The sequence below is a fragment of the Spea bombifrons genome, chromosome 1, assembly GCF_027358695.1.
Source record: "Spea bombifrons isolate aSpeBom1 chromosome 1, aSpeBom1.2.pri, whole genome shotgun sequence".
NCBI lineage: Eukaryota > Metazoa > Chordata > Amphibia > Anura > Pelobatidae > Spea > Spea bombifrons.
Genome location: NC_071087.1, coordinates 108,372,119 through 108,388,440, shown reverse-complemented (window position 1 = coordinate 108,388,440; position 16,322 = coordinate 108,372,119). Strand labels below are relative to the sequence as shown.

Below are 16,322 nucleotides of genomic sequence, written 5' to 3'. Positions count from 1 at the left end.
CACTATAGTATATGGGGGTTATCAGCGATTAAATTATATTTCCTTGTGATAATTTTGTTTATAGATTGGTGGAATTGTAGTGAAATGAGAACAGCTATTAAACACTGTGTTGTACACCGTATATGCATCACCCAGCAAACACGTCTCTTTATCAGTAAAGATATTTGTAACCTTCCAGTAGAGCCATAATTGCCTAACATGGGAGAAACAAACCAATGCGTCTTTAGTCTACTATCACGAGGATAACCTGCCAATACAGATATAAGAAGACAATGCTCCGATAACAAGCCAATGCACCCGACAAGAGATAGCCAGCCAGTACTTCATCCAATCAGTCTAGCAACAATCAATATCAACAGCATGGAAAAAAGCAAAGCAATGACCAACGCAGAGATTAATATCCCTGTAACTAGGCATATTGTGATTAATTTGTTAGTCAACACTGCATAAAGAAAAAATACGATTATAACTCCCACATGTAGTACCTGGTAACCAAGCTGATCTCAAACAATGCAATCGCTCATATAACAGAGTAACAACCAACCTAACACAAACCAGTATCAGCTAACATAAGGATAGCCAACCCAGTACAGACCAATACAATAAATAAATTAGCATAAACTAACAATATTCGGATTCTCGGCTTATCTTAATCGGTTCAAACAAGCAAATGAATCTTCCATTTCTCAACTCTGATTAACGGAAAGTAAAGCGTGGTGACATTTCATCTATTTGGTTCCTGATAAAAAGAAATAGCCACACCGCAGTCCCTTAGTTATTAAATTGTCTTATGCTGCACATACTATTCACACAACATACATACGACATCTTGAAATGAAGAAAGTGAATGAATGAAGTGAAACCCAAATCCCAAGTGGTGTTATTTCATTACTCCAGTGTACCAGGCATGCCTTTATGGCTGACAATGGAAATTCAAGCTGTCAATGAGAAATGGCTGTGTTCATAAGTGTCACTCTGACAAGCCAGGAAGCAGGAGGTGACCTTTTTCGCTTGTGTCCCATCTGCAGGGTCAAGCGGGATTTAGATATTATATTGGTGTCTAGTTAATGGCTACAGAAGGTGATATAGAAGAATAAAACTGCATTTCATTTTCTAGGGCTTATCCATCTAGACCCCTGCAGTACTGTTAGAGTGGTCTGGGATACTTCTTGTGTGCTATCATGCAGCCATCTATACTCTCTTTCATGCAGTGAATCTTAGGGTTAGGAAGCCCGACATGATAGTCATTGTGTGCTTAGTATAAGAATAAGCTTTATCTGGAAATGTATAGTACAAATGCAGAGGGCAGAGTAGGTATGAAAGAGTAGAACCAGTAGGAGAGAGACAAGGAAGACAAAAGATAAGACAGGAGATGTGAAGAATGTCCAGAGACAGTAAAGGAAAAAAACATTGTGAAATGGAGAGAAACGCCAGAGAGGTGACAAGAGGGAGCAGGGGGGGATAGCGAGGCATAATAGAAGGAACATAAGCGAAAATAAGGAGACAGTCGAGAGAGGCACCCAGATGATATACAAAGAGACAGAAGAGAGGAAGCAGATTAGTACAGGAAAATATTCAGAGTGACGTGAAAGCAGATAGAAGAGAAACAAGTGAAAATCCAGAAAATAAATTAGAGAAGGGGAAGACAGGGAGCGGACCGGAGACAGCAGAGTACAGGAAGACATCCAGGGAGAAGCAGAAAGGAGACGGCACAGAGCACACAGAAAGCAGAGAAGGGGGGAAGTGAAGAAGGATGGAAAAATCAATACAATTACTTTCTAACGGTGTGTTAAGAGAGTGAGGTGTCGACATACTGTCTGTAGACAAAAATATGATCTCCCGATACCTACTGGTACTGTATGGCAGCCACAAGCGGAGATTTAACATACATGTATCTTCACCTGTGTGCAGCGCTCCTCGCTGTGTATAACTGCCTGTTTTTTTGCTGGGTTCCTCTATAGAATGAGGTGTTGTCCCCTGGTTATTATCACAGCACGCATACTGGGTGTACACACTATATTAATGGGACTGTTAACAGTACGTGTTCTTTAACCATGTCTGCAGGATATGTATTTTAAATAATATTTGCTGCGGAATATGTTGCACTATACAAATCAATAAACAATAATCATATATTTACAACCTGCAGAATGTACAATATATATATATATATATATATATATATATATACGTGACAGACAAACAACACTGGATTATAATAAATAAAAAAGTGGGTTTTCCCAACACAAGATATTCTACATAAAATCATGAGCAAATTTGTTAGCATTTTTTACACCTAAATTCCTTGGTCACAAACACAAATGACTGCTGTATTTCGCACACATCAGAGGGATTTGGTAGTCACAAAAGAACAGAAAAGGCAGGTGTCACACTCGGAGGGGGAAACATCTGGGAAGTGTCACGTAATTTAAAATCAGAAAAGGAAATGCAGAGAAACTGAGTGAAAGGGATGGAAAACCTCACTGAAAAATACATGAAGGCTGAGAAAGGAGAGAGACTAGAGGCAAAAAGAAGGAGACCGAGGAAGACAAAAGCAGAGTGACAGCGAGCTGGAGATGGTGGGGGGTGGAGAGAATGCAGGAGATCTCCCAGAGACAAAGGGAACTGAGGGAAGATGAGAGAGGGATAAAAAGGAAGAAAGGAGAAACATAAGCAAGGCTGCCTGTGTTCTGCTGCCAGGCCGGGAAAGAAAAGTGGGAAATAGCCAATACTACCCATACAGCATTAATAAGATGAAAATGGCAACCATTTACTGTTATAATGCTGTAAAGCGTTTGGGAAGAAAATATGTGTTTTCTTCCCAATGTGAAAGGTTTGTATGTATACATTTTATAAGCCAGTTGGTCACCCTAGATGAAGTGATCTCGGCACGGACGGTCTTCTACTTCTCTCACATTTACTGCTGTAGTCATATCGGCCTTGTCGTGCTAACGGTTAATCCGCTGCCTGCATGGCTACACTAACAAGCAGGGTAAAATGCGACAAGCAGGACTGCAGAATATGCAGGTTCTTTACATATAAATCTGCAATAAGAACTAAGAACCCTGAGAGGTTCATTTCCAGGAAGGGGGGAGGCATTAATTTAAAACCCCCGTAAATAGCACTTGTCTTAATGGGCATGCAGCTGTATCTATATATGTGATGTACAAAAGGTAGAAAGCATGCACCCTGTGGGTCAGATTTCTAATAAGCTGTTTTGAAGCAAAGTGTTAAACGTGGAGCAGTCACCATGGAACCAATGGAATATTCTTGCTGACTGCTGCACATTTAGCACCATAATTGCTTTTTATAAGTATGGTTCTGCGTATGTGTGCATTATCTTTAGTATCAGAGAGTCAGAATGCATGACAGGTATGATACGGGAGATGTATTATAGGTTGAAAGGAATGCATTGGATATGTGTTTGTGAATTAAGGAAAAGCACTACATGTGCACATTTAATCATTTACATTACTTACACCTTTGACACGCAAAGCTGGGAAATAATCTAACCACATGTGTGACAGCTTTTGTTGCCATACATAATGTGTGTATTTGCACCATGGTCGTCTATAATTGCATATACGGGTCACACAGATCTGAAAGCATTCTTACACCTTACACTAGTCCTATAATGTAGTCTATAGCTCATCTTTAGCATTATTATTTTTTATTTCTATGTCTTTCTGAGAAAGAGAATAGTGGATATGCCAATGAAGAGCAGTATCAATGGAAGGTCGCCCCGGTAAGAGTGCCATGAGTCTCGCATCACAAATCGCATTACACATTTGCTGTAGAATCTCTCTTCATAGTCTTTGCCTAAACAGTGATTACACTAACCATACAATATTTATACACTGTGCCTCTACCGGGCTATTCCTCTCACCAGCTGTGATTACTAATATTAATATATATTTTTTTTCTTACCGCCAACATACATGCGGATGCTGATTTAGGTGCATTATCCAGGCAAAGATGGTTTGCCTCTTTATGCATTGCTATGTAAAACGGAAATGTTAATGCCATCTCGCATGGACCTCATGTTTTAGTGAATCAACCCCCCTATGCCTCACTATAGAGCAACTACAGCTGGCTATACAGAAATAAATATATATATATATATATATATATATATATCTGTAAATATCTTTGTAAATATCCCCTCCATTCCTCTGTACAGCTGTTGCATAAGTAAATTAATGGTAAGCACCTCTGGTCATGAAGAGTCATTAACAAGCCAATATCGAACTCAGAGCAGCACAAGTATATTAATCAAAGTGAATGATCTAGCATTTAGTCATTTGTGCTGAAGAATGGAAATCCTTAAAACCTGCCCTGCTAATGACCAGATATCCTAATTGTATATCCTTACGAGCTGGGCTTAATAAATCCCTGGAGCCAGGTAGCCATGTTCCGGCTGAGCTTCTTCTAAAAGAAAACATAGGTGCTAAAAGTGATGCTTTAGCAGCAATGGCTACCTGGATTCTTGGTTTGGCCAGTCACATTTGAAGCATTTAAAAAAACGTGAAATTGGATAGTCGAATAATGAACCATCTAGAGGAAACTCTTCCTGCACATTAACACCAACCCCACCACCATCCCCTCCTCTCAATGTTCTCTCTATAGCTGTTCTCTCCATAGGCATAGTAGTGGGGCCACAGAATCCTATGTTTCTGTGTATTCTTATCTGTATATGTAAATTCTGTTGCCTCCCTGGCGCAAGTCTCTCCCTCTTTGCCAGATTGTCTGCCCTTCTGTATCCTTCCCAGGGCGCAAGTCAATTGTCTTCCATGTTAACTGCACATTTAAATGATTTTTTAACAATTTACAATGTTTGATTTGGTTTGCAATTCTACTGCGTCCTTAAGCACAAAACTTCAATTGGACGTGCTTCATTTTCTTTATCGATTTTCATCCAAAACACACCATGAAGATGTGATTCCTATCGCTTTTATTGTTAAGTAATACAATGTTTTGACAGCAATTTCAGGTATAGCAGGCAACTGCAGTAGCTGAAGGCTTGGGATAGAATTAGGTAACAATACCATTTGAAATACCAACACACATGGCCCTTTCTATCAGTTCAAAGCCGCTCATGCTTGCACAGATGATTAAACAGTTACCTCTAACGGTTTTTAATTTCAACCGCCATCTGCATTTTTTAAAGAACTGCCGGTAGTTTTATTACTGACTGTGGACACATACATGTTGATGTGTGCTCACTTACAGTATCATGTGGGATGGCACAGCTCATCCAAGAACAGGATCATTGAAGTACAACATATTTAAACCTTTTAAAATGACCCGGAGACCACAGCTTTGCTCCTGTGTGCTTGAAGGCCGCTATCAGGGAGGTACAAACAGTATCCATGTATGAGGCCCTGTAACTGGCCCCCTGGTTTGCCTCCATGGCCCATAATCCAGGACTGGGCCACCACTACCTAATACACGGAACAGACTCACTGAGTCCTAACGGCCTGCTATCTGGGACTGGGCCCTCATGGGCCTTGAGGCCCAGGAGGCTTGTTTTTGCCAGGGGGAACGGAAGGACCGCGTGGTGGAAAGCGGCAGGGCGGATCTTGTCTTTAGGTTTGTACTGGGCCTCGTTCCAGATGGTGGCCCTAGTCTGTTGTATCCAGTAAATTAAACCTGCAGAAAGGTAGCTAGCTTTTAGATTGTATTTGGAATCGGGTAGCAGTGACTCTGCATAAAGCCCTAGAAAGGCTGACTCTTCACCGAAGAGGGACACACAAATATCGCTTGATCAGTAAGGTTGACTAAGGCGTCTACCTGTGCCAGCGACATGACTGGAACTTCAATATGAATGTGGACTGATTCAAAGGAGAGTAGGACGTGACATTGTTGCCAATTACATTTCCATTAAATAATAGCAGCTCAGACACACAGTTTAGAGAACATATGCCTCTAGAAGGCAAAGTGCATATCCATGAATGAGAGGCTGTCTGAGAAGAAACATAAGACACTTTTTTAAGGTAATGCTCCTCTCTATCCTAAAAAAAAGACCACCACACAAAATAGTTCAATATTCTTTTATAGTGAATAGAATACATAATCCGTGATGCATATGGTTGAGAATAGCTAGTACCTTAAACAGAATCCAAAATAATGATAAATGGAAACACAACACATTTGCATAGACAAGAAGAAACCCTTGTCTGCTCACAAATATATATTTTTTTGTTTCAGTCTGGCTTCTTCTGGAATAAGAGGCAAAGGCCATTTGTGAAATCACAGGCCTGGATGATCACATAGAGCATATCTCAGTGGCAGGCAAGGCATGAGACGTGCTGTGCCACACTTACAAATTAATAGCTGGCTATACGCCCATTATAATATGACGAAGCTGGGGACTGCATTTTAGACTTTTTTTTTTTTTTTTCTTTTTTGTGCGCCGGCACCTGGAAGACAAAAAATAAAGATTGTTAACTATGCAGATATAACAGTAAGGATCATAATAGAAAACGCAATCCAGAAACATGATTATTCCCTAAACACTGAATGGTAGATGATGTGATGTAACTATTCATTATGTGGTTAGCTGTTCAAACTGGTACATAGTTGGTATTGGTGAGAATAAAACCCATTATAACTAGCTATACCTATGGTTATTAAGACATGGATTTTACCAGACATTTCAACATACTGATTCCCACAAGCTACCTTCAAGAGATTGCAAAGATATAATGTCTAGAACAAAACAGAACAACAAAAGCAATGATTATTTCTACCATTCTAAAAGCAGCTATATATTTAAGGCACTGCATAATCCACAAGTGTTCAGATGCACTTGTAAAATAGCTGACGATAAGTAAAGCAGATGTCGTGAAAATGGCTAATTAGGATAAATTAATGAGATTTCATGTTATTACTAAGAACAGAAAGCCTCACTGCGATCTAATGTGTAATGCAGTGTACCCGTACATAAGTAACTTAGGTTGTCTTCTTACCTTAAGATTAAAATATATATATATATATAGACCAGTCACTGCAGTAGCAAAATAGTCTTTCCGAAGTATTTCCTCCTGGGTGATCTTGACAGCAGCACCTGTCCCAGCTTCGCCACATCTGTACTTAAAGTCCCATACAGCGTCTTGCAGAGATCAGCAGAAATTGTAAGTGTTTCCCTTCTGTTTACAACTGCCTCAAATACTCTCCAGGGTATCCTCTTTGTGGCAGGTACTTTGCAGAGCCAAGGATGCTTCAGACAGACCCAGATATGCCTTTATTGGCCATATTCTTCTCATGCGTGTAAACAGTGATGTATTTGCTTTAGCTGCTGCCTTCGGCCTGACCAAGGGCAGTGCCCCAGACGAGGCTGCTGATCTCACTGCTGATATGATGTCAAATCCCGACACTCCGCATCTTAAATGTATGTAGCACAACAGTCCTCTAAAATGGAAATGGGCCTATTAAGGAGATCGGAGATCTCTCTTGTAACTAGCCCATTGAGCAGAGGCACACCAGGGGGCCTGTTCGCCCAGAATCTGGATTCTCCCCCGGTTTCATGGCAGAGAGACTGGCCAAAATATGTTACCGCATATGCATGTATGATCAGCTGGATGTATGATCAGCTTATTACCTCGTTCATAGGGACTTCACTCCTCCTATCACCTCTTTGCCTATTTATTTATATCTTGGTTCTCCCTCTTAGACTGTGTCTTCCTCCATCTTTCAGAAGATTACCACCTGTCTCCTTACCATTGTATCCAAGTACAACCTTATCCAACTCAGTCTATTTCACCATCTTTTAAACATACCTTACATACTTACATATTCTACATATTCTAAGCAAATCTTTATGTGTATTTCACAGGGATTTTATCCATAGGCACTACGTGTGAAGACGCAAGCAAATCTCTAGAAAAGTTTAATCATGTGATTCTTATTGCTCTATTATGAAACACTACACGATTAGTATACAAATAATAAAGTAAAATCCAATAAAGTGTAACTAAGTCTTTTTTCCCATTAAGTGTTGGAATGGATTTACATACTGGGTATTATTTTGATTATCTTAAACTTTGGGATTACAAGTTAAATTATCACATTGTCACGAGGCTTTGTTGGTTCACACAACTGGTAAATGAAACGCAAGTATAGAGTGTTTTCTTTTCCCTTTGCAAATAAGAACACTGCCCGTTGTTGCATCTGATACAAAATGCAAACATTCACAATCAAATATTTGTAATATTAAACCGGACACTATTTTTATTTATTATTTAAATAAATTGAAATGTAATAAGTTGGTCATCCTCTTGCAACCATAGCATCTTCTTGGGGTATGAAATACCAGTGGGTGTCATCTAAACATGAATGGTGCTGACTTTTGACATCATGTGAGCAGTTCCTGTTATAGATTAACTTCTGCTGACATCACATTGTTATAGAAAATAAGCAATCTGGATAGATTTCATTTGTGTGATTGTATAAAGTACCAGGGGATGATGTACATGGACTCACATAAACTCCAAAGTCTAACAGATCCACAGCTAAAAGTACAACCTATTTTATATTATTTTTAACTCATTTTGATTCCTGAAAACAATTTAATTTCATCATCATCATCTGAGACATAAAAAGCCACAATGCATTGAATTTACTTTCCGTCACAGTGAACATTTTAGCCACGGATAATTGCTTGTAGTTGTGGTCTTCATTTTGGTGGCATCACCAAGTACAAGCAGACACTAGTGGAATTCTCCCCATAATAATTGAATATAAGGAACATTTGAAATATCTTGCTATGTAACCAGTCAATACAATTGCCTTAATGAGATTCACAATGACTTTCCCACCTCAGTTTCCAGGTGACTTTTATAAGTAAATGTGTGAATGAGAGTAGCTGATATACACCTAAAGATGTGGTTGCCATATCTTCTATTTCGTGTACACATGATATATGTCCAACTGTTTTTTAATCTAATTCCTCTTTAGCTCTCTTGGTATCTATATATGTTCACCTTTATCTATAACTTTCTCTACCCCTGCTAGAGGCTAGTACAGTAAGGGAATTTAAATGTGAATGGTCCTGAATCTAGAACGAAACTAAGGACTCATTAAGGTGTGACTCTTTACATCAGGACGAGATGGGGCAAATGGTTCTTATGTGCCATCAAATTATATGTTATTTCATATATATTTATTAAATGATTTTCCCACTAAATAAAAACATATAGCTGAATACTAGGGCCTATCTCTTATGTACACATATGAACATTACTCTTTTATCTTCCACTCATTCCGTGTAGCCCTCACTGTATATCTTCATTTTTTCTGTTTCTAGTCATCTCTATACCTACCTAAAAGCTGTTCCTCAGATAGTAAGCAATATGACATTTGTCATTTTATTGATGTGATGACGTGGTTCTCTGGCCTACAGTGTGGTATGTCCTACTCTGGATATATCTGTTCTAAGGGGACAAATGATGATTCCCTTCTTGGAAATGGCTGCTTTTTTCTGTTATATAATTTGCTTGAGTCAGGCAGGTGTACGAGTATGTTTCATCTATGGCCTTAGTGTATGATTTAGGTCCCTCACAGCGTCCATCATTTTGTTCTCCATCTTCTCATCATTAGTCTTACTCAAACTCTCATCCTGGTGTCTTAACCCAAGCCCTTATCCCAGTGTCTGTAATTCTGCACATTACACATATCCTACCGCTTGTTAGCCTTGGACCATTATATATCTGCCGTTTTCTGCTATTGTGCAATGGGTGCTGCACAGTTTGAATCTGTATATGCGAGTTTGTGTAGGAGAATACGCCATAAATGTGGTAGAAACCTGGTAGACAACAGGCAATTATATTTGGCATTAAAAAAGCTGTGGAAGATAGCACAACTGCACTTAGTAAATTCATACTAAACCAAGCTCTAAAACTAAAATTAAGACTGTATTTTACCCTATATTATTCTGTCTCTCTATTCTCCTTATCACATAGCACCTCTACTTTGTATCTCAGAAGCGCTACAATGTAAACCAGCTCAAGTCCACTACATATTCTTTGTACATTAAACTGCATGGTTTAGATTTCTTCCTGTAGCATCGCCTTTATTGTTTGGCCTCCCGATAGCACGCAGAGATCTATTTTGTGTAAATTCCGTTTCTTTATCTCACCCTCTAAGTGTATTGGCAAGCTATCAGTTTATCTGTGTGACCTTCTGATTCATCAATAAAGATCGTCTATGCCTGGCTTCCCAGCTTTCTCTAGATACGAGTCTGTGTGACTCTCAGTAAAGAGAACATTTCTTTTTTGTCCCAATGTATATGTATAGCTTTCATATTGCTCTGTCCATGCCTCTCTCATCACTCTTTCCGCTATGCTTCTTCACTGTAGATCTCATTCCTCTGTGTAGGCCGCGTCCTTCTGTGTGACACCCTGCTGCTTTGTTTAGATCTCTCCTCTATGTCCATCTGTCTCTGAACAAATCGAATCGCTCTGTGCCCCTCTAAAGAGATCACAGATCTTTCTATGGCCTATGACTCTGGTGTATAGGTCTCTCTCTCTACACCGTGCCCTTAGGCTCATCCCTGTGCATACAGATCTTCTCTGTGTCCCGGTCCCTCTTACTCTTTGTAAGTAGCTCATCCCTCTGTGTCCCTCTACCTGTATGTACCCTTCAGTCTCTTTGTACTGAACTGATCTCTCTCTCTCTCTCTCTCACTGATCAAAGATTTCACATTTCCATAAATCTAATGTCTCTGTGCATGTCTCTGCTTGTGTCCCTCTTTATTACACCCACCCCCATGCTTCTGTATAATTACAATCCCACTCTGCCAGTGCTAGCATTCCCTCTGTACATATCTGATCATTTACTTAATCTCTGTCACTCTACCGTGACTGCGATACGGGAAGATTTCAAAGCCTTTATACATATGTATATTAGTGTACACTATCATTATTATAGTATTTCACTTAGCGCCAACCAATTCTGCAGAACTGTACAATAATGCATGACGTATTTACCCAGAGACAGAAAAGCAGCCTACACAGGGTTTTTCTGTCCCACTGTTTCCGATGCTTCAAACCTCTGGTTAAATTGTAATAATTGAAAGACTTGTACATTTGTATAGTCCTAAATATGTTTTGTGTTAAACAGTGCAAAGAAAAAAACCAAAAAACTACAATGGATTTAAAGCGGACTAAAAATGGTTATTCAATAATAAATCTGACCACAATGTACTCCATTAGGTCCGTAAATAAGCCCCGATGGACCGAGTGTGTGTTATTTGTGTATCTGCTGTTTTGAGTGCTTACTGTGTTGCTCTGTACATCCGTAAGCATCAAAGAATGTCTTTTGTAAAATGTAACCGTCTCCCCTTCAGTCTGCTTGTTTGGATTCTGTTCAGGTAATATGTATATTAAGCGTATGCCATTATATCCTTACATCTTATTTCTGTTTAAGCATAGCTCCTTGACTCTATATGTCTGCCTCTCGTTACTACTTGGCCTCTCTATTGGCATAATTCTTCCTCTATGTATGCATGCTCCTCCTCTTTCTAGCTCTAGCTATCCTTCTCTCTTAACATTACCCTGTCTTGTAAATCTGCCCCTCCTCTCTTTCTCAGCATATGGGTTCATTCTCTTAGTCTTAGAATTACACTCTTTGTAAATCAATTGTATTCTCTTTATATACCCGCTCGCTCGCTGCACATCATATTTTCTGTATTATTCTGCCTCTGTACCTGTATCTTTTTGTAGCCATCTACATTCTGCGCCGAGTCCAAAAACAGGGACAACTGTCAATCACAGACACACAACAACTGTGATGTCACAGCGCATACAGGACAGGCGTGAAGGACTCTCAGGCCAAAGCATCTTTCACTCTCTATGCCTCTTCCTCTCGCTGTCCTAGGTTTACCTACACACATCCCAGCAAAGGACTGACCATGGAACTGTGTGTAATGTTTGCATGCATGGCTATGTGTCGGTGCTTACATACCCGCGTACATCTGTGTATACAATATCCCTGACACGAACATATGAACATATATGTATGGCTCACACCCCTATCATTTGCAACATTGTTAGCATGCCTTTTTAAATTGGTTGCCTTCAGTATAAAAGCATTCACATAATATACAGCTATTACACATATACATCTATATTTTCTAGAAAAATATGAAAACATTTCAAGCATACATACATCTATACATACAGAGTATAAAATTGCTACATATAATTGCACACCTATATATATATATATTTATATATACATATATATATAAACATATCTAATTTATATATAGATATTCATGTAACTGTAATTGGATGAATGCATATATATATGTATATATATATATATATACCTATAAACACATATATACCAATATATTAGGAAGGATAAATTTAAACATTCCGCTATATAATTGTATACGGGTAACATTTTTTGTATCTGTATACAGTGTACGTATATATATTTATATAGATGTATCTGCTCCTCTCAATCAATCGCCTCCTGACCTACAAGCCACAGAAACAGAGAAAGAGGGAGAGAGCCGAAAAGAGAGAGAGAGGAAAAAAAACAGGAATAGATTGTAAAATCAATGCTACTTACAGCTTAGCTGGTGCGAGAGGATAAAGCTGTGTCTGAGGGATGCTGAGGAGGCGGTCTCTCCCTCTCTCCCTCTCTCTTTCTCGCTCTCTCTCGGGCTTTCTTGCTCCCCCTTTACAGAAGGAAGATGAAGACTAGGAAAAAATAAATCAATGTCTTTGTGGTGTGAGGTACTTTCTCTGTGTGGACAGGGCTTTTCCTATTGATTTACAGTCTCCGAGACACCTCTCCCTCTCCCCCTCTCTCTCTCCCAGATCCATTCACAGACAGCTTCTCTCCCTCTCTCTCCCCAGCACAATGGAATAATCAATACGCACAGACACACAGACACACACACTCACACACTGTACAGTGCTGGGAGACTGAGCAGGTGCAAACAGAAGCAGCCTGGGAGAGATGCTGTGTAAAGACACGGCTCCTCGGCTCTGGGCATGAAGGGGTGTACAGAGTGGGAGGTAACAGGAGGACAGTTTAAAGGACAACAGAGGTGTCAAGATACAGACACAGAAGAAACCGTTCCTTCACCTCTCATATGCAATAGTGGAGAGAAACCGACAATAAACAGAAACCATAATGAGACCAGGAGAGACAGTAACCTTCTAGGACACAAAACGTAGAGCGCGAAATAAGGGCCAACATCTACATTTGAGGCCATCCAACCTGTCCTTCCAGGGTCTTCGGTGCAGGAAGAGCTAAGCGAGAGTGTGCATGTGCAGTTAATCAACAAACTTCGTAGTACTCACCATTAACTGATTCATTTCAGGGGCAATAATTCAAAGAACTCTCAGGAAAAGGAATGCTTGTAGTATTACGGCGCTGGGGTAATAAGAATTGCATTTCCTGTAAAAGATATATAAAACATCCTTAAGTTTAAACCTTAAGCAATGCAACGTTGAACATATTTGAGCACATTTGTAGAGCGTATGTTGCCTATGAGTATGTGCCATAAGGTATATGATCATTTAGGTGTTTTGCTCTTCCCATTCCTAATCCTTGTTGATTTTTCAAATTTGCTTTACGGCTGTCTAGTCGCTTTTCCCCCCATTCAATTAGGCTTTAGGAAAAGACTGGAAACTTTATATTCTTCCATGTTTGATGATTATCACTTGATCAACTGCCCTCAGTTACCATAGTATGAATAGATAGCCAGCACCATTTTTACCATCCTAATCATCATCAGCCAATAGTTTATTTTCCATGCCCTACGCATAGAAATTCTAAGGAGGTCTTCCAATCCAGTAAAAGATACTTGGACATACTTACAATTACAAGACCCTTTTGGGGGAAAACAATAAACATTAAGTCATTGGTTAAATAATCTGATACTTGTACTTGTAAGAAAAACAGATCAAGTAGTGGTCACACTACTGGGTACTATCTGAGCCTGTTCTGATTAACTGTGCTAAGGTGGTCTTGAAATGTCAAACAGAAAGCCACATCGACAGGGCCTGCCCTCAAAATCTGCTGGGCAACAATCAAATCACATTAGCTAGCCACTCAGAAGTCTTTCATCTTACTTTGATCAGTGATTGCTGGCTAGGAGGGCACTGCTCAAAGGAACTTACAATCTATTACCTAACTGTAGTGGGTAAGGGTCCGAAAGTGCTTGGTATCCAAGTGAAGGCTCCTAGTATAATGTTAGCTTGCAGAGTACAGCGTAGTTGTGGCATGTTCGTATGATATTGGGTTTCCGTGCACTAATCCAGCCTTGTGTGAACTTGTCCCTGAACATTAGAAGGAAAGAGGTCATTCTACAGTAACACTGGGTCTTCATTTGACTGCAGATTAATAATGATACTCAGTTTAAAATGTCTTTAGCTGTAATGCTACAGAACTATAGAGTCTATAGAACCTCAAGCTCTATAGACCAAAACCATGGCCATGCTCGCATTACTCAGGTGTGTTAAGATCTTGTGCAAGAGGAGTGGCCTTATGAAAGGTAGAATTTTAGTACATATGCTGATTCCCCCCCACACACACACGTTATTTGGTATATTGATTATCTGTGTTGTTTATTTTGATTTAACAGTGAGAAGGTCTGCTCTCCGGTTTTAGGGTTTTTTAAGCACTTTTTCCCCCCTCTTCTTTTCCATTACATATTCTATTGCATACATACCAAAAAAATAAAAATCACTGTATTATTTCTACAGTGCATTTCTTTACGTTTAAATCTGAAATGACGTCAGTTGTTTTCAACCATCACACAATAATATCAATATTTTAGTAGTGCATTTGGCATTATTAAGAATAAAATATAGGCGAGACCTACAGTATTGGGGAGTTACGGGCATTTTTCTTCCCAAGTGCCATTGGATGGGTGGATATATAGTAATGTTCTACCCATATGGCAGACACGTCTAATTTGTCTTATCATGTAAGTAGCTGTACACTATTACTGCCCAAGGCAATGCAGTTTTGTGCTTTGCCTAACTGGTTGTATAAATCATAACCGGGCACTCCCAAGAAAGTTCCATTGTTGTATGTATAGCCAGCAGTAATTATAAATGTGCGGACTCAGGAATAGTTACTTACCATCCTGGGCTGACCGTAGTTTAATAGGTGGTGACGTGATCAGCATCTAATGCACCCTTTATTGGTTGAATAACGTATTCAAAGCCAGCCTTTGCGTTGATCATCTTAGGCCAGGCCTAACTTTTACACTAGGTTCACAGATGGGAATAAAAACTGTAAAGCGTGCAAAGCCATCACACTGCACTTTAAAATTATTTTTTTTTAAAACGTATTATGGAGAAACTGGCTCATGTATTTTGGGTGCCAACTTGGGTGTATGGCAAAGACGCCGGCTATCTTACGGTTGCCGATATTACGCCAAGTAAATCTACATTCATAGGCATGCAACGTAAGCGTGCGAAAAAAGCTTGACACCAGCGGGTTGCTAGCACTGGTTATTAAAATTATTACTAAAAAATACCTAAAATGATATAGGTTACTTCAGGTAATTATTATTTAATTGAAAAAATACTATATATATATAAATTGTGTGTAGATATGTGTGGGTAAATATACTGTATGTATATATTTGTAGGTATATATATATATATATATCTATAAAAAAAGTGTGAGTATATATGTGAGGGTATAAATATATAATGTGTGCGTATATATATATATGGATACATAAATTTTGTGTATATGTGTAATATACTGTATGTATATATAATTGTAGCTATATATATATATATAAAATGTGTGCGTATATATGCGTAGGTAAATATACCGCATGTGTATATATATATATATATATATATATATATATACATATATATAAAGTTGTGCGTATATATGTGACAGCATATATATAATGTGTGCGTATATATGCGTAGGTATATATACTGTATATATATGTGTAGGAATATATATGTGTGCGTATACATGTGAAGGTAAATATACTGTATGTATATATAATTGTAGGTGTATATATATATATATATATATAAAGTGTGCGTATATGTGTATGTATATACTGTGCATGTATATGTGTGTTTATATACATATATGAGTGCTTATATATGTAGGTATATATATATGTTATGTTTTTTATTTTTTTCTCCCCCCGAATCCTTTCCTTCGTATATTATCGCAGAAGCCGTGAGACTGGAACCAGGTCTGGCCCGTGGCCCGGCTTTGTGTTTCGCGCTCCCACAATCCTCTGTGTCGCCATGTGCACCCCGGCCCATCGCCACCTCGTTTGCCTGCCGTGGAGGCCCCGCCCCCTCCGGCCATGACCC

The 16,322-nt window shown here is 39.1% G+C and overlaps 1 protein-coding gene across 3 annotated transcripts in view; it reads right to left on the bottom strand.

Moving 5' to 3' along the window:
* ZFHX2 (zinc finger homeobox 2) overlaps positions 1-13,376 on the bottom strand; it is a 36,065-nt gene extending 22,689 nt beyond the window's left edge. For 2 of the 3 annotated variants that reach the window (XM_053468199.1, XM_053468209.1), the window contains exon 1: positions 12,577-12,806. The gene's annotated coding sequence lies outside the window, so the exon portion shown is untranslated. Of the gene's footprint in view, positions 1-12,576; positions 12,807-13,316 lie in introns of those variants that run through there. The other variant, XM_053468191.1, reaches the window with a different exon arrangement.
* Between the last annotated feature and the right edge of the window lie 2,946 nt (positions 13,377-16,322).